This window comes from Aquarana catesbeiana, linkage group LG08, assembly GCF_042186555.1.
Source record: "Aquarana catesbeiana isolate 2022-GZ linkage group LG08, ASM4218655v1, whole genome shotgun sequence".
NCBI classification, from domain to species: Eukaryota; Metazoa; Chordata; class Amphibia; order Anura; family Ranidae; genus Aquarana; species Aquarana catesbeiana.
The window spans coordinates 279349153-279366099 of record NC_133331.1 but is presented as its reverse complement, the minus strand read 5'-3'; positions in this window follow the sequence as shown (position 1 = coordinate 279366099).

Below are 16947 nucleotides of genomic sequence, written 5' to 3'. Positions count from 1 at the left end.
AGTCTTGTGTTAATTAGGGGGCGGGGCATGCATTTGTGGTGCGTGGGCATGTCTTAAATGGGCGTGGCTCAAAGGGGGTGTGGTTAGAGTCTGAGATGAATGAGGGATGGAGAGGGAAAGGGGGGGGGAGAGATGGAGGGACAGCAGCCCCAGATCCTACACAACAATAGAAATATGTGTATTCTAGAAAGTTTAACAATCAGCAGATAAAGATACACCAAACACCTGGTGTCAGCACTTCAATCATCATGGTTGTTATGGTGTCAGGATGATTGAAGTGCATTATTTCTATTATTACATTGTAATATAAAATGAAATCATTCAACTCACCATAATGCAGAATCAGTGGGATCCCTGAGCGTGTCACCTGCCACGTCGCCTGCCACCAGCCGTCCGTCCTTGCCTCAGGTGCCCCCAGCAGAGTCCGTCCTTGCGTCAGATGTCCCAGCAGAGTCCGTCCTTGCGTCAGATGTCCCAGCAGAATCCGTCCTTGCATCAGGTGCCCCCAGCAGAGTCCGTCCTTGCGTCAGATGTCCCAGCAGAGTCCGTCCATGCATCAGATGTCCCAGCAGAGTCCGTCCTTGCAGCAAGTGCCCCCAGCAGAGTCCGTCCTTGCGTCAGATGTCCCAGCAGAATCCGTCCTTACATCAGGTGCCCCCAGCAGAGTCCGCCCTTGCATCAGGTGCCCCCAGCGGTGCTCCCACTTGCATAAGGTGTCCCCAGTGGTGCCCCCCCTTGCATCAGGTTTCCCCAGCGGTGCCCCCCCTTACATCAGGTTTCCCCAGCAGAGCCCCCCTCACACCAGGAGTCCCCAGCGGAGCCCCCCTCACATCAGGTGTCCCCAGTGCAGCCCTCCTCACATCAGGTGTCCCCAGTGCAGCCCCCCCCTCACATCAGGTGTCCCCAGTGCAGCCCCCCTCACATTAGGTGTCCCCAGTGGAGCCCCCCCTCACATCAGGTGTCCCCAGTGGAGCCCCCCTCACATCAGGTGTCCCCAGTGCAGCCCCCCTCACATTAGGTGTCCCCAGTGGAGCCCCCCTCACATTAGGTGTCCTCAGTGGGGCCCCCTCACATCAGGTGTCCCCAATGGAGCCCCCCTTACATCAGATTCCCCCAGCGGTGCGCCCCCCCCCCCACCTCAGGTGTCCTAGTAGTGTAGTAGACAGTGTATACTGTCTCCCTCCGCCGGCCGCATGGCTAGAACCCCCGCCCCTTTCCATAACAGACTGGCAGCGGGGCGGGGGGTAGGCGGGGTGGGGCGAGGCGGAGCGGGGCGGAGGGTGGGTGGCGACGCAGGAGCTCCATCTAGCCCCCCCCCAGCCGTCTTCCTGGTCTTCTGAAAAATGGCGGCCGGCGGACCTCTAGCGGCAGGCGGCGGCGAAAATCCGTGAAGAACCGGGACATTTACCGGGAAACAACAAAATCGGGAATGGAGTTCAAATCCCAGGAATGTCCCAGGAAATACGGGACAGTTGGCAACTATGCCATGGTGCCGGGATGATTGAAGTGCTAACACCAGGTGTTTGGAGAATCTTTATCTGCTGATTGTTAAACTTTCTTGAATACACATATTTCTATTGTTGTGTAGGATCTGGGGCTGCTTATCTTTCAAATAGTGTTTCCCAGCGCTAAACCTTTCATCTAAATTCTAAATTGCTGCATTTGAAAATTTTAAAAGCCAATATAAAGGAATAGTAGTGGTAAAAAAATGCCCTTGTGGATTTATTTAACTTTTTTTTTTGGTTAATTCTCCTTTAAGGGGGTGTGGCAGGGGCATGTCCTATGCCTACATACATTTGCTAGTAGGTGTCCCTCATTCCCATCTCAAAATGTTGGGAGGTATGGTGAAAGTTGTATGCTGGTTGCAATTAAGGATGAGCTACGGTGTGTTCGCACACTCTACGTGCAGAGCCCGCCAGGAAGTCGGCACGGAGCTGTGCTAATCACAGGCAGTGAGACATTTCCCACGCGTCCTGGATTGCCCGGGACATTTCCCCAATTAGCAGGTCTGTCCCGGGTCCCGGGCCCCTTCATTCCAGGTATGGGCAGGTAAGTTATTGTAGTGGACAGGTAGGTTAGTGTAGTGGACAGGTGGGGGCAGTGTAGTGGACAGGTGGGGCAGTGTAGTGAACAGGTAGGGGCAGTGTAGTGGACAGGTAGGGGCAGTGTAGTGGACAGGTAGGGGCAGTGTAGTGGACAGGTGGTAGGGGCAGTGTAGTGGACAGGTGGGGGCAGTGTAATGGACAGGTAGGTTAGTGTAGTGGACAGGTGGGGCAGTGTAGTGAACAGGTAGGGGCAGTGTAGTGGACAGGTAGGGGCAGTGTAGTGGACAGGTGGTAGGGGCAGTGTAGTGGACAGGTGGGGGCAGTGTAGTGGACAGGTGGTAGGGGCAGTGTAGTGGACAGGTGGGGGCAGTGTAATGGACAGGTAGGTTAGTGTAGTGGACAGGTGGGGCAGTGTAGTGAACAGGTAGGTGCAGTGTAGTGGACAGGTAGAGGCAGTGTAGTGGACAGGTAGGGGCAGTGTAGTGGACAGGTGGGGCAGTGTAGTGGACAGGTGGGGCAGTGTAGTGGACAGGTAGGGGCAGTGTAGTGGACAGGTGGGTTAGTGTAGTGGACAGGTGGGGGCAGTGTAGTGGACAGATGGGGCAGTGTAGTGGACAGGTGGGGGCAGTGTAGTGGACAGGTGGGGGCAGTGTAGTGGACAGGTGGGTTAGTGCAGTGGACAGGTAGGGGCAGTGTAGTGGACAGGTAGGGGCAGTGGATTGTACATGGATTGTACATGTGTGGGGGAGTAGTGCAAGAAGGAGTGTAGTGGGCAGGTAAGTTAGTGTAGTGAACAGGTGGGTTAGTGTAGTGGACAGGTAGGTTAGTGTAGTGGACAGGAGGGTTAGTGTAGTGGACAGGTGGGGCAGTGTAGTGGACAGGTGGGGCAGTGTAGTGGGCAGGTAGGGGCAGTGTAGTGGACAGGTAGGGGCAGTGTAGTGGACAGGTGGGGCAGTGTAGTGGACAGGTGGGGGCAGTGTAATGGACAGGTAGGTTAGTGTAGTGGACAGGTAGGGGCAGCGTAGTGGACAGGTGGGACAGTGTAGTGGGCAGGTAGGGGCAGTGTAGTGGACAGGTAGGGGCAGTGTAGTGGACAGGTGGGGGCAGTGTAATGGACAGGTAGGTTAGTGTAGTGGACAGGTAGGGGCAGTGTAGTGGACAGGTAGGGGCAGTGTAGTGGACAGGTAGGGGCAGCGTAGTGGGCAGGTAGGGGCAGTGTAGTGGACAGGTAGGGGCAGTGTAGTGGACAGGTGGGGAAGTGTAGTGGACAGGTAGGGGCAGTGTAGTGGACAGGTGGGGGCAGTGTAATGGACAGGTAGGTTAGTGTAGTGGACAGGTAGGGGCAGTGTAGTGGACAGGTAGGGGCAGTGTAGTGGACAGGTAGGGGCAGTGTAGTGGACAGGTGGGTTAGTGTAGTGGACAGGTAGGGGCAGTGTAGTGGACAAGTGGGTTAGTGTAGTGGACAGGTGGGGGCAGTGTAGTGGACAGGTAGGGGCAGTGTAGTGGACAGGTGGGGGCAGTGTAGTGGTCAGGTGGGGGCAGTGTAGTGGACAGGTGGGTTAGTGTAGTGGACAGGTGGGGACAGTGTAGTGGACAGGTGAGGGCAGTGTAGTGGACAGGTGGGGGCAGTGTAGTGGACAGGTGGGGGCAGTGTAGTGGTCAGGTGGGGCAGTGTAGTTGACAGGTAGGGGCAGTGTAGTGGACAGGTAGGGGCAGTGTAGTGGACAGGTAGGGGCAGTGTAGTGGACAGGTGGGGGCAGTGTAATGGACAGGTAGGTTAGTGTAGTGGACAGGTAGGGGCAGTGTAGTGGACAGGTAGGGGCAGTGTAGTGGACAGGTGGGTTAGTGTAGTGGACAGGTAGGGGCAGTTTAGTGGACAGGTGGGTTAGTGTAGTGGACAGGTGGGGGCAGTGTAGTGGACAGGTAGGGGCAGTGTAGTGGACAGGTGGGGGCAGTGTAGTGGACAGGTGGGGGCAGTGTAGTGGACAGGTGGGTTAGTGTAGTGGACAGGTGGGGGCAGTGTAGTGGACAGGTGGGGGCAGTGTAGTGCACAGGTAGGGTCAGTGTAGTGGTCAGGTGGGGGCAGTGTAGTGGTCAGGTGGGAGCAGTGTAAAGGTCAGGTGGGGCAGTGTAGTGGACAGGTGGGGGCAGTGTAGTGGACAGGTGGGGGCAGTGTACTGGTCAGGTGGGGCAGTGTAGTTGACAGGTAGGGGCAGTGTAGTGGACAGGTAGAGGCAGTGTAGTGGACAGGTAGGGGCAGTGTAGTGGTCAGGTGGGTTAGTGTAGTGGACAGGTGGGGGCAGTGTAGTGGACAGGTAGGTGCAGTGTAGTGGACAGGTAGGGGCAGTGTAGTGGACAGGTGGGGGGCAGTGTAGTGGCCGGGTGGGTTAGTGTAGTGGACAGGTGGGGGCAGTGTAGTGGACAGGTAGGGGCAGCGTAGTGGACAGGTGGGGCAGTGTAGTGGGCAGGTAGGGGCAGTGTAGTGGACAGGTAGGGGCAGTGTAGTGGACAGGTGGGGAAGTGTAGTGGACAGGTAGGGGCAGTGTAGTGGACAGGTGGGTTAGTGTAGTGGACAGGTAGGGGCAGTGTAGTGGACAAGTGGGTTAGTGTAGTGGACAGGTGGGGGCAGTGTAGTGGACAGGTAGGGGCAGTGTAGTGGACAGGTGGGGGCAGTGTAGTGGTCAGGAGTGGGCAGTGTAGTGGACAGGTGGGTTAGTGTAGTGGACAGGTGGGGGCATTGTAGTGGACAGGTGGAGGCAGTGTAGTGGACAGGTGGGGGCAGTGTAGTGGACAGGTGGGGGCAGTGTAGTGGTCAGGTGGGGCAGTGTAGTTGACAGGTAGGGGCAGTGTAGTGGACAGGTAGGGGCAGTGTAGTGGACAGGTGGGGGCAGTGTAATGGACAGGTAGGTTAGTGTAGTGGACAGGTAGGGGCAGTGTAGTGGACAGGTAGGGGCAGTGTAGTGGACAGGTAGGGGCAGTGTAGTGGACAGGTGGGTTAGTGTAGTGGACAGGTAGGGGCAGTGTAGTGGACAGGTGGGTTAGTGTAGTGGACAGGTGGGGGCAGTGTAGTGGACAGGTAGGGGCAGTGTAGTGGACAGGTGGGGGCAGTGTAGTGGACAGGTGGGGGCAGTGTAGTGGTCAGGTGGGGGCAGTGTAGTGGTCAGGTGGGGGCAGTGTAGTGGACAGGTGGGTTAGTGTAGTGGACAGGTGGGGGGCAGTGTAGTGGACAGGTGGGGGCAGTGTAGTGGTCAGGTGGGGGCAGTGTAGTGGTCAGGTGGGGGCAGTGTAGTGGTCAGGTGGGGGCAGTGTAGTGGACAGGTGGGGGCAGTGTAGTGCAAAGGTAGGGTCAGTGTAGTGGTCAGGTGGGGGCAGTGTAGTGGTCAGGTGGGGGCAGTGTAGTGGACAGGTGGGGTTAGTGTAGTGGACAGGTGGGGGCAGTGTAGTGGATAGGTGGGGGCAGTGTAGCGGTAAGGTGGGGCAGTGTAGTGGACAGGTGGGGGCAGTGTAGTGGTCAGGTGGGGCAGTGTAGTGGACAGGTAGGGGCAGTGTAGTGGACAGGTAGAGGCAGTGTAGTGGACAGGTGGGGGCAGTGTAGTGGTCAGGTGGGTTAGTGTAGTGGACAGGTGGGGGCAGTGTAGTGGACAGCTAGGTGCAGTGTAGTGGACAGGTAGGGGCAGTGTAGCGGACAGGTGGGGGGCAGTGTAGTGGTCGGGTGGGTTAGTGTAGTGGACAGGTGGGGGCAGTGTAGTGGACAGGTAGGGGCAGTGTAGTGGACAGGTAGGGGCAGTGTAGTGGACAGGTCGGGGCAGTGTAGTGGTCAGGTGGGCAGTGTAGTGGACAGGTAGGGGCAGTGTAGTGGACAGGTGGGGGCAGTGTAGTGGTCAGGTGGGGGCAGTGTAGTGGACAGGTAGGGGCAGTGTAGTGGACAGGTGGGTTAGTGTAGTCGACAGGTGGGGGCAGTGTAGTGGACAGGTGGGGGCAGTGTAGTGGACAGGTGGGGGCAGTGTAGTGGACAGGTAGGGGCAGTGTAGTGGACAGGTAGGGGCAGTGTAGTGGACAGGTAGGGGCAGTGTAGTGGACAGGTGGGTTAGTGTAGTCGACAGGTGGGGGCAGTGTAGTGGACAGGTGGGGGCAGTGTAGTGGACAGGTGGGGGCAGTGTAGTGGACAGGTAGGGGCAGTGTAGTGGACAGGTGGGGGCAGTGTAGTGGTCAGGTGGGTTAGTGTAGTGGACAGGTGGGGGCAGTGTAGTGGTTAGGTGGGGGCAGTGTAGTGGACAGGTAGGGGCAGTGTAGTGGACAGGTAGGGGCAGTGTAGTGGACAGGTGGGGGCAGTGTAGTGGACAGGTGGGTTAGTGTAGTGGACAGGTGGGGGCAGTGTAGTGGACAGGTGGGGGCAGTGTAGTGGACAGGTGGGTTAGTGTAGTGGACAGGTTGGGGCAGTGTAGTGGACAGGTGGGGGCAGTGTAGTGGTCAGGTGGGTTAGTGTAGTGGACAGGTGGGGGCAGTGTAGTGGACAGGTGGGTTAGTGTAGTGGACAGGTGGGGGCAGTGTAGTGGACAGGTGGGGGCAGTGTAGTGGACAGGTGGGGACAGTGTAGTGGTCAGGTGGGGGCAGTGTAGTGGACAGGTGGGTTAGTGTAGTGGACAGGTGGGGGCAGTGTAGTGGACAGGTGGGGGCAGTGTAATGGTCAGGTGGGTTAGTGTAGTGGACAGGTGGGGGCAGTGTAGTGGACAGGTGGGGGCAGTGTAGTGGTCAGGTGGGTTAGTGTAGTGGACAGGTGGGGGCAGTGTAGTGGACAGGTAGGGGCAGTGTAGTGGACAGGTGGGAGCAGTGTAGTGGACAGGTGGGGGCAGTGTAGTGGTCAGGTGGGTTAGTGTAGTGGACAGGTGGGGGCAGTGTAGTGGACAGGTGGGGGCAGTGTATTCGACAGGTGGGGGCAGTGTATTGGTCAGGAGGGTTAGTGTAGTGGACAGGTGGGGGCAGTGTAGTGGACAGGTGGGGGCAGTGTAGTGGACAGGTAGGGGCAGTGTAGTGGTCAGGTGGGTTAGTGTAGTCGACAGGTGGGGGCAGTGTAGTCTACAGGTGGGGGCAGTGTAGTGGTCAGGTGGGTTAGTGTAGTGGTAAGGTGGGTTAGTGTAGTGGACAGGTGGGGGCAGTGTAGTGGACAGGTGGGGGCAGTGTAGTGGACAGGTGGGGACAGTGTAGTGGTCAGGTGGGGGCAGTGTAGTGGTCAGGTGGGTTAGTGTAGTGGACAGGTGGGGGCAGTGTAGTGGACAGGTAGGGGCAGTGTTGTGGACAGGTGGGGGCAGTGTAGTGGACAGGTGGGGGCAGTGTAGTGGTCAGGTGGGTTAGTGTAGTGGACAGGTTGGGGGCAGTGTAGTGGACAGGTGGGGGCAGTGTAGTGGACAGGTAGGGGCAGTGTAGTGGACAGGTGGGGGCAGTGTAGTGGACAGGTGGGGGCAGTGTAGTGGTCAGGTGGGTTTGTGTAGTCGACAGGTGGGGGCAGTGTAGTGGACAGGTGGGGGCAGTGTAGTGGACAGGTAGGGGCAGTGTAGTGGACAGGTGGGGGCAGTGTAGTGGACAGGTGGGGGCAGTGTAGTGGACAGGTGGGGGCAGTGTAGTGGACAGGTGGGGGCAGTGTAGTGGACAGGTGGGGGCAGTGTAGTGGACAGGTGGGGGCAGTGTAGTGGACAGGTAGGGGCAGTGTAGTGGACAGGTGGGGGCAGTGTAGTGGACAGGTAGGGGCAGCGTAGTGGGCAGGTAGGGGCAGCGTAGTGGACAGGTAGGGGCAGTGTAGTGGACAGGTGGGGAAGTGTAGTGGACAGGTGGGGAAGTGTAGTGGACAGGTAGGGGCAGTGTAGTGGACAGGTGGGGGCAGTGTAATGGACAGGTAGGTTAGTGTAGTGGACAGGTAGGGGCAGTGTAGTGGACAGGTAGGGGCAGTGTAGTGGACAGGTGGGGGCAGTGTAGTGGTCAGGTGGGGGCAGTGTAGTGGACAGGTGGGTTAGTGTAGTGGACAGGTGGGGACAGTGTAGTGGACAGGTGAGGGCAGTGTAGTGGACAGGTGGGGGCAGTGTAGTGGACAGGTGGGGGCAGTGTAGTGGTCAGGTGGGGCAGTGTAGTTGACAGGTAGGGGCAGTGTAGTGGACAGGTAGGGGCAGTGTAGTGGACAGGTAGGGGCAGTGTAGTGGACAGGTGGGGGCAGTGTAATGGACAGGTAGGTTAGTGTAGTGGACAGGTAGGGGCAGTGTAGTGGACAGGTAGGGGCAGTGTAGTGGACAGGTGGGTTAGTGTAGTGGACAGGTAGGGGCAGTTTAGTGGACAGGTGGGTTAGTGTAGTGGACAGGTGGGGGCAGTGTAGTGGACAGGTAGGGGCAGTGTAGTGGACAGGTGGGGGCAGTGTAGTGGACAGGTGGGGGCAGTGTAGTGGACAGGTGGGTTAGTGTAGTGGACAGGTGGGGGCAGTGTAGTGGACAGGTGGGGGCAGTGTAGTGCACAGGTAGGGTCAGTGTAGTGGTCAGGTGGGGGCAGTGTAGTGGTCAGGTGGGGGCAGTGTAGTGGTCAGGTGGGGCAGTGTAGTTGACAGGTAGGGGCAGTGTAGTGGACAGGTAGGGGCAGTGTAGTGGACAGGTAGGGGCAGTGTAGTGGACAGGTGGGGGCAGTGTAATGGACAGGTAGGTTAGTGTAGTGGACAGGTAGGGGCAGTGTAGTGGACAGGTAGGGGCAGTGTAGTGGACAGGTGGGTTAGTGTAGTGGACAGGTAGGGGCAGTTTAGTGGACAGGTGGGTTAGTGTAGTGGACAGGTGGGGGCAGTGTAGTGGACAGGTAGGGGCAGTGTAGTGGACAGGTGGGGGCAGTGTAGTGGACAGGTGGGGGCAGTGTAGTGGACAGGTGGGTTAGTGTAGTGGACAGGTGGGGGCAGTGTAGTGGACAGGTGGGGGCAGTGTAGTGCACAGGTAGGGTCAGTGTAGTGGTCAGGTGGGGGCAGTGTAGTGGTCAGGTGGGAGCAGTGTAAAGGTCAGGTGGGGCAGTGTAGTGGACAGGTGGGGGCAGTGTAGTGGACAGGTGGGGGCAGTGTACTGGTCAGGTGGGGCAGTGTAGTTGACAGGTAGGGGCAGTGTAGTGGACAGGTAGAGGCAGTGTAGTGGACAGGTAGGGGCAGTGTAGTGGTCAGGTGGGTTAGTGTAGTGGACAGGTGGGGGCAGTGTAGTGGACAGGTAGGTGCAGTGTAGTGGACAGGTAGGGGCAGTGTAGTGGACAGGTGGGGGGCAGTGTAGTGGCCGGGTGGGTTAGTGTAGTGGACAGGTGGGGGCAGTGTAGTGGACAGGTAGGGGCAGCGTAGTGGACAGGTGGGGCAGTGTAGTGGGCAGGTAGGGGCAGTGTAGTGGACAGGTAGGGGCAGTGTAGTGGACAGGTGGGGAAGTGTAGTGGACAGGTAGGGGCAGTGTAGTGGACAGGTGGGTTAGTGTAGTGGACAGGTAGGGGCAGTGTAGTGGACAAGTGGGTTAGTGTAGTGGACAGGTGGGGGCAGTGTAGTGGACAGGTAGGGGCAGTGTAGTGGACAGGTGGGGGCAGTGTAGTGGTCAGGAGTGGGCAGTGTAGTGGACAGGTGGGTTAGTGTAGTGGACAGGTGGGGGCATTGTAGTGGACAGGTGGAGGCAGTGTAGTGGACAGGTGGGGGCAGTGTAGTGGACAGGTGGGGGCAGTGTAGTGGTCAGGTGGGGCAGTGTAGTTGACAGGTAGGGGCAGTGTAGTGGACAGGTAGGGGCAGTGTAGTGGACAGGTGGGGGCAGTGTAATGGACAGGTAGGTTAGTGTAGTGGACAGGTAGGGGCAGTGTAGTGGACAGGTAGGGGCAGTGTAGTGGACAGGTAGGGGCAGTGTAGTGGACAGGTGGGTTAGTGTAGTGGACAGGTAGGGGCAGTGTAGTGGACAGGTGGGTTAGTGTAGTGGACAGGTGGGGGCAGTGTAGTGGACAGGTAGGGGCAGTGTAGTGGACAGGTGGGGGCAGTGTAGTGGACAGGTGGGGGCAGTGTAGTGGTCAGGTGGGGGCAGTGTAGTGGTCAGGTGGGGGCAGTGTAGTGGACAGGTGGGTTAGTGTAGTGGACAGGTGGGGGGCAGTGTAGTGGACAGGTGGGGGCAGTGTAGTGGTCAGGTGGGGGCAGTGTAGTGGTCAGGTGGGGGCAGTGTAGTGGTCAGGTGGGGGCAGTGTAGTGGACAGGTGGGGGCAGTGTAGTGCAAAGGTAGGGTCAGTGTAGTGGTCAGGTGGGGGCAGTGTAGTGGTCAGGTGGGGGCAGTGTAGTGGACAGGTGGGGTTAGTGTAGTGGACAGGTGGGGGCAGTGTAGTGGATAGGTGGGGGCAGTGTAGCGGTAAGGTGGGGCAGTGTAGTGGACAGGTGGGGGCAGTGTAGTGGTCAGGTGGGGCAGTGTAGTGGACAGGTAGGGGCAGTGTAGTGGACAGGTAGAGGCAGTGTAGTGGACAGGTGGGGGCAGTGTAGTGGTCAGGTGGGTTAGTGTAGTGGACAGGTGGGGGCAGTGTAGTGGACAGCTAGGTGCAGTGTAGTGGACAGGTAGGGGCAGTGTAGCGGACAGGTGGGGGGCAGTGTAGTGGTCGGGTGGGTTAGTGTAGTGGACAGGTGGGGGCAGTGTAGTGGACAGGTAGGGGCAGTGTAGTGGACAGGTAGGGGCAGTGTAGTGGACAGGTCGGGGCAGTGTAGTGGTCAGGTGGGCAGTGTAGTGGACAGGTAGGGGCAGTGTAGTGGACAGGTGGGGGCAGTGTAGTGGTCAGGTGGGGGCAGTGTAGTGGACAGGTAGGGGCAGTGTAGTGGACAGGTGGGTTAGTGTAGTCGACAGGTGGGGGCAGTGTAGTGGACAGGTGGGGGCAGTGTAGTGGACAGGTGGGGGCAGTGTAGTGGACAGGTAGGGGCAGTGTAGTGGACAGGTAGGGGCAGTGTAGTGGACAGGTAGGGGCAGTGTAGTGGACAGGTGGGTTAGTGTAGTCGACAGGTGGGGGCAGTGTAGTGGACAGGTGGGGGCAGTGTAGTGGACAGGTGGGGGCAGTGTAGTGGACAGGTAGGGGCAGTGTAGTGGACAGGTGGGGGCAGTGTAGTGGTCAGGTGGGTTAGTGTAGTGGACAGGTGGGGGCAGTGTAGTGGTTAGGTGGGGGCAGTGTAGTGGACAGGTAGGGGCAGTGTAGTGGACAGGTAGGGGCAGTGTAGTGGACAGGTGGGGGCAGTGTAGTGGACAGGTGGGTTAGTGTAGTGGACAGGTGGGGGCAGTGTAGTGGACAGGTGGGGGCAGTGTAGTGGACAGGTGGGTTAGTGTAGTGGACAGGTTGGGGCAGTGTAGTGGACAGGTGGGGGCAGTGTAGTGGTCAGGTGGGTTAGTGTAGTGGACAGGTGGGGGCAGTGTAGTGGACAGGTGGGTTAGTGTAGTGGACAGGTGGGGGCAGTGTAGTGGACAGGTGGGGGCAGTGTAGTGGACAGGTGGGGACAGTGTAGTGGTCAGGTGGGGGCAGTGTAGTGGACAGGTGGGTTAGTGTAGTGGACAGGTGGGGGCAGTGTAGTGGACAGGTGGGGGCAGTGTAATGGTCAGGTGGGTTAGTGTAGTGGACAGGTGGGGGCAGTGTAGTGGACAGGTGGGGGCAGTGTAGTGGTCAGGTGGGTTAGTGTAGTGGACAGGTGGGGGCAGTGTAGTGGACAGGTAGGGGCAGTGTAGTGGACAGGTGGGAGCAGTGTAGTGGACAGGTGGGGGCAGTGTAGTGGTCAGGTGGGTTAGTGTAGTGGACAGGTGGGGGCAGTGTAGTGGACAGGTGGGGGCAGTGTATTCGACAGGTGGGGGCAGTGTATTGGTCAGGAGGGTTAGTGTAGTGGACAGGTGGGGGCAGTGTAGTGGACAGGTGGGGGCAGTGTAGTGGACAGGTAGGGGCAGTGTAGTGGTCAGGTGGGTTAGTGTAGTCGACAGGTGGGGGCAGTGTAGTCTACAGGTGGGGGCAGTGTAGTGGTCAGGTGGGTTAGTGTAGTGGTAAGGTGGGTTAGTGTAGTGGACAGGTGGGGGCAGTGTAGTGGACAGGTGGGGGCAGTGTAGTGGACAGGTGGGGACAGTGTAGTGGTCAGGTGGGGGCAGTGTAGTGGTCAGGTGGGTTAGTGTAGTGGACAGGTGGGGGCAGTGTAGTGGACAGGTAGGGGCAGTGTTGTGGACAGGTGGGGGCAGTGTAGTGGACAGGTGGGGGCAGTGTAGTGGTCAGGTGGGTTAGTGTAGTGGACAGGTTGGGGGCAGTGTAGTGGACAGGTGGGGGCAGTGTAGTGGACAGGTGGGGGCAGTGTAGTGGACAGGTGGGGGCAGTGTAGTGGACAGGTGGGGGCAGTGTAGTGGTCAGGTGGGTTTGTGTAGTCGACAGGTGGGGGCAGTGTAGTGGACAGGTGGGGGCAGTGTAGTGGACAGGTAGGGGCAGTGTAGTGGACAGGTGGGGGCAGTGTAGTGGACAGGTGGGGGCAGTGTAGTGGACAGGTGGGGGCAGTGTAGTGGACAGGTGGGGGCAGTGTAGTGGACAGGTGGGGGCAGTGTAGTGGACAGGTGGGGGCAGTGTAGTGGACAGGTAGGGGCAGTGTAGTGGACAGGTGGGGGCAGTGTAGTGGACAGGTAGGGGCAGCGTAGTGGGCAGGTAGGGGCAGCGTAGTGGACAGGTAGGGGCAGTGTAGTGGACAGGTGGGGAAGTGTAGTGGACAGGTGGGGAAGTGTAGTGGACAGGTAGGGGCAGTGTAGTGGACAGGTGGGGGCAGTGTAATGGACAGGTAGGTTAGTGTAGTGGACAGGTAGGGGCAGTGTAGTGGACAGGTAGGGGCAGTGTAGTGGACAGGTGGGGGCAGTGTAGTGGTCAGGTGGGGGCAGTGTAGTGGACAGGTGGGTTAGTGTAGTGGACAGGTGGGGACAGTGTAGTGGACAGGTGAGGGCAGTGTAGTGGACAGGTGGGGGCAGTGTAGTGGACAGGTGGGGGCAGTGTAGTGGTCAGGTGGGGCAGTGTAGTTGACAGGTAGGGGCAGTGTAGTGGACAGGTAGGGGCAGTGTAGTGGACAGGTAGGGGCAGTGTAGTGGACAGGTGGGGGCAGTGTAATGGACAGGTAGGTTAGTGTAGTGGACAGGTAGGGGCAGTGTAGTGGACAGGTAGGGGCAGTGTAGTGGACAGGTGGGTTAGTGTAGTGGACAGGTAGGGGCAGTTTAGTGGACAGGTGGGTTAGTGTAGTGGACAGGTGGGGGCAGTGTAGTGGACAGGTAGGGGCAGTGTAGTGGACAGGTGGGGGCAGTGTAGTGGACAGGTGGGGGCAGTGTAGTGGACAGGTGGGTTAGTGTAGTGGACAGGTGGGGGCAGTGTAGTGGACAGGTGGGGGCAGTGTAGTGCACAGGTAGGGTCAGTGTAGTGGTCAGGTGGGGGCAGTGTAGTGGTCAGGTGGGGGCAGTGTAGTGGACAGGTGGGGTTAGTGTAGTGGACAGGTGGGGGCAGTGTAGTGGACAGGTGGGGGCAGTGTAAAGGTCAGGTGGGGCAGTGTAGTGGACAGGTGGGGGCAGTGTAGTGGACAGGTGGGGGCAGTGTACTGGTCAGGTGGGGCAGTGTAGTTGACAGGTAGGGGCAGTGTAGTGGACAGGTAGAGGCAGTGTAGTGGACAGGTAGGGGCAGTGTAGTGGTCAGGTGGGTTAGTGTAGTGGACAGGTGGGGGCAGTGTAGTGGACAGGTAGGTGCAGTGTAGTGGACAGGTAGGGGCAGTGTAGTGGACAGGTGGGGGGCAGTGTAGTGGCCGGGTGGGTTAGTGTAGTGGACAGGTGGGGGCAGTGTAGTGGACAGGTAGGGGCAGCGTAGTGGACAGGTGGGGCAGTGTAGTGGGCAGGTAGGGGCAGTGTAGTGGACAGGTAGGGGCAGTGTAGTGGACAGGTGGGGAAGTGTAGTGGACAGGTAGGGGCAGTGTAGTGGACAGGTGGGTTAGTGTAGTGGACAGGTAGGGGCAGTGTAGTGGACAAGTGGGTTAGTGTAGTGGACAGGTGGGGGCAGTGTAGTGGACAGGTAGGGGCAGTGTAGTGGACAGGTGGGGGCAGTGTAGTGGTCAGGTGTGGGCAGTGTAGTGGACAGGTGGGTTAGTGTAGTGGACAGGTGGGGGCATTGTAGTGGACAGGTGGGGGCAGTGTAGTGGACAGGTGGGGGCAGTGTAGTGGACAGGTGGGGGCAGTGTAGTGGTCAGGTGGGGCAGTGTAGTTGACAGGTAGGGGCAGTGTAGTGGACAGGTAGGGGCAGTGTAGTGGACAGGTGGGGGCAGTGTAATGGACAGGTAGGTTAGTGTAGTGGACAGGTAGGGGTAGTGTAGTGGACAGGTAGGGGCAGTGTAGTGGACAGGTAGGGGCAGTGTAGTGGACAGGTGGGTTAGTGTAGTGGACAGGTAGGGGCAGTGTAGTGGACAGGTGGGTTAGTGTAGTGGACAGGTGGGGGCAGTGTAGTGGACAGGTAGGGGCAGTGTAGTGGACAGGTGGGGGCAGTGTAGTGGACAGGTGGGGGCAGTGTAGTGGTCAGGTGGGGGCAGTGTAGTGGACAGGTGGGTTAGTGTAGTGGACAGGTGGGGGGCAGTGTAGTGGACAGGTGGGGGCAGTGTAGTGGTCAGGTGGGGGCAGTGTAGTGGTCAGGTGGGGGCAGTGTAGTGGTCAGGTGGGGGCAGTGTAGTGGACAGGTGGGGGCAGTGTAGTGCAAAGGTAGGGTCAGTGTAGTGGTCAGGTGGGGGCAGTGTAGTGGTCAGGTGGGGTCAGTGTAGTGGACAGGTGGGGTTAGTGTAGTGGACAGGTGGGGGCAGTGTAGTGGATAGGTGGGGGCAGTGTAGCGGTAAGGTGGGGCAGTGTAGTGGACAGGTGGGGGCAGTGTAGTGGTCAGGTGGGGCAGTGTAGTGGACAGGTAGGGGCAGTGTAGTGGACAGGTAGAGGCAGTGTAGTGGACAGGTGGGGGCAGTGTAGTGGTCAGGTGGGTTAGTGTAGTGGACAGGTGGGGGCAGTGTAGTGGACAGCTAGGTGCAGTGTAGTGGACAGGTAGGGGCAGTGTAGCGGACAGGTGGGGGGCAGTGTAGTGGTCGGGTGGGTTAGTGAAGTGGACAGGTGGGGGCAGTGTAGTGGACAGGTAGGGGCAGTGTAGTGGACAGGTAGGGGCAGTGTAGTGGACAGGTCGGGGCAGTGTAGTGGTCAGGTGGGCAGTGTAGTGGACAGGTAGGGGCAGTGTAGTGGACAGGTGGGGGCAGTGTAGTGGACAGGTGGGGCAGTGTAGTGGACAGGTGGGGGCAGTGTAGTGGACAGGTAGGGGCAGTGTAGTGGACAGGTAGGGGCAGTGTAGTGGACAGGTAGGGGCAGTGTAGTGGACAGGTGGGTTAGTGTAGTCGACAGGTGGGGGCAGTGTAGTGGACAGGTGGGGGCAGTGTAGTGGACAGGTGGGGGCAGTGTAGTGGACAGGTAGGGGCAGTGTAGTGGACAGGTGGGGGCAGTGTAGTGGTCAGGTGGGTTAGTGTAGTGGACAGGTGGGGGCAGTGTAGTGGTTAGGTGGGGGCAGTGTAGTGGACAGGTAGGGGCAGTGTAGTGGACAGGTAGGGGCAGTGTAGTGGACAGGTGGGGGCAGTGTAGTGGACAGGTGGGTTAGTGTAGTGGACAGGTGGGGGCAGTGTAGTGGACAGGTGGGGGCAGTGTAGTGGACAGGTGGGGACAGTGTAGTGGTCAGGTGGGGGCAGTGTAGTGGACAGGTGGGTTAGTGTAGTGGACAGGTGGGGGCAGTGTAGTGGACAGGTGGGGGCAGTGTAATGGTCAGGTGGGTTAGTGTAGTGGACAGGTGGGGGCAGTGTAGTGGACAGGTGGGGGCAGTGTAGTGGTCAGGTGGGTTAGTGTAGTGGACAGGTGGGGGCAGTGTAGTGGACAGGTAGGGGCAGTGTAGTGGACAGGTGGGAGCAGTGTAGTGGACAGGTGGGGGCAGTGTAGTGGTCAGGTGGGTTAGTGTAGTGGACAGGTGGGGGCAGTGTAGTGGACAGGTGGGGGCAGTGTATTCGACAGGTGGGGGCAGTGTATTGGTCAGGAGGGTTAGTGTAGTGGACAGGTGGGGGCAGTGTAGTGGACAGGTGGGGGCAGTGTAGTGGACAGGTAGGGGCAGTGTAGTGGTCAGGTGGGTTAGTGTAGTCGACAGGTGGGGGCAGTGTAGTTGACAGGTGGGGGCAGTGTAGTGGACAGGTGGGGGCAGTGTAGTGGACAGGTAGGGGCAGTGTAGTGGTCAGGTGGGTTAGTGTAGTGGACAGGTGGGGGCAGTGTAGTGGTTAGGTGGGGGCAGTGTAGTGGACAGGTAGGGGCAGTGTAGTGGACAGGTAGGGGCAGTGTAGTGGACAGGTAGGGGCAGTGTAGTGGACAGGTGGGTTAGTGTAGTGGACAGGTGGGGGCAGTGTAATGGTCAGGTATGTTAGTGTAGTGGACAGGTGGGGGCAGTGTAGTTGACAGGTGGGGGCAGTGTAGTGGTCAGGTGGGTTAGTGTAGTGGACAGGTGGGGGCAGTGTAGTGGACAGGTAGGGGCAGTGTAGTGGTCAGGTGGGTTAGTGTAGTGGACAGGTGGGGGCAGTGTAGTGGACAGGTGGGGGCAGTGTAGCGGTCAGGTGGGTTAGTGTAGTGGACAGGTGGGGGCAGTGTAGTGGACAGGTGGAGGCAGTGTAGTCTACAGGTGGGGGCAGTGTAGTGGTCAGGTGGGTTAGTGTAGTGGTAAGGTGGGTTAGTGTAGTGGACAGGTGGGGGCAGTGTAGTGGACAGGTGGGGGCAGTGTAGTGGACAGGTGGGGACAGTGTAGTGGTCAGGTGGGGGCAGTGTAGTGGTCAGGTGGGTTAGTGTAGTGGACAGGTGGGGGCAGTGTAGTG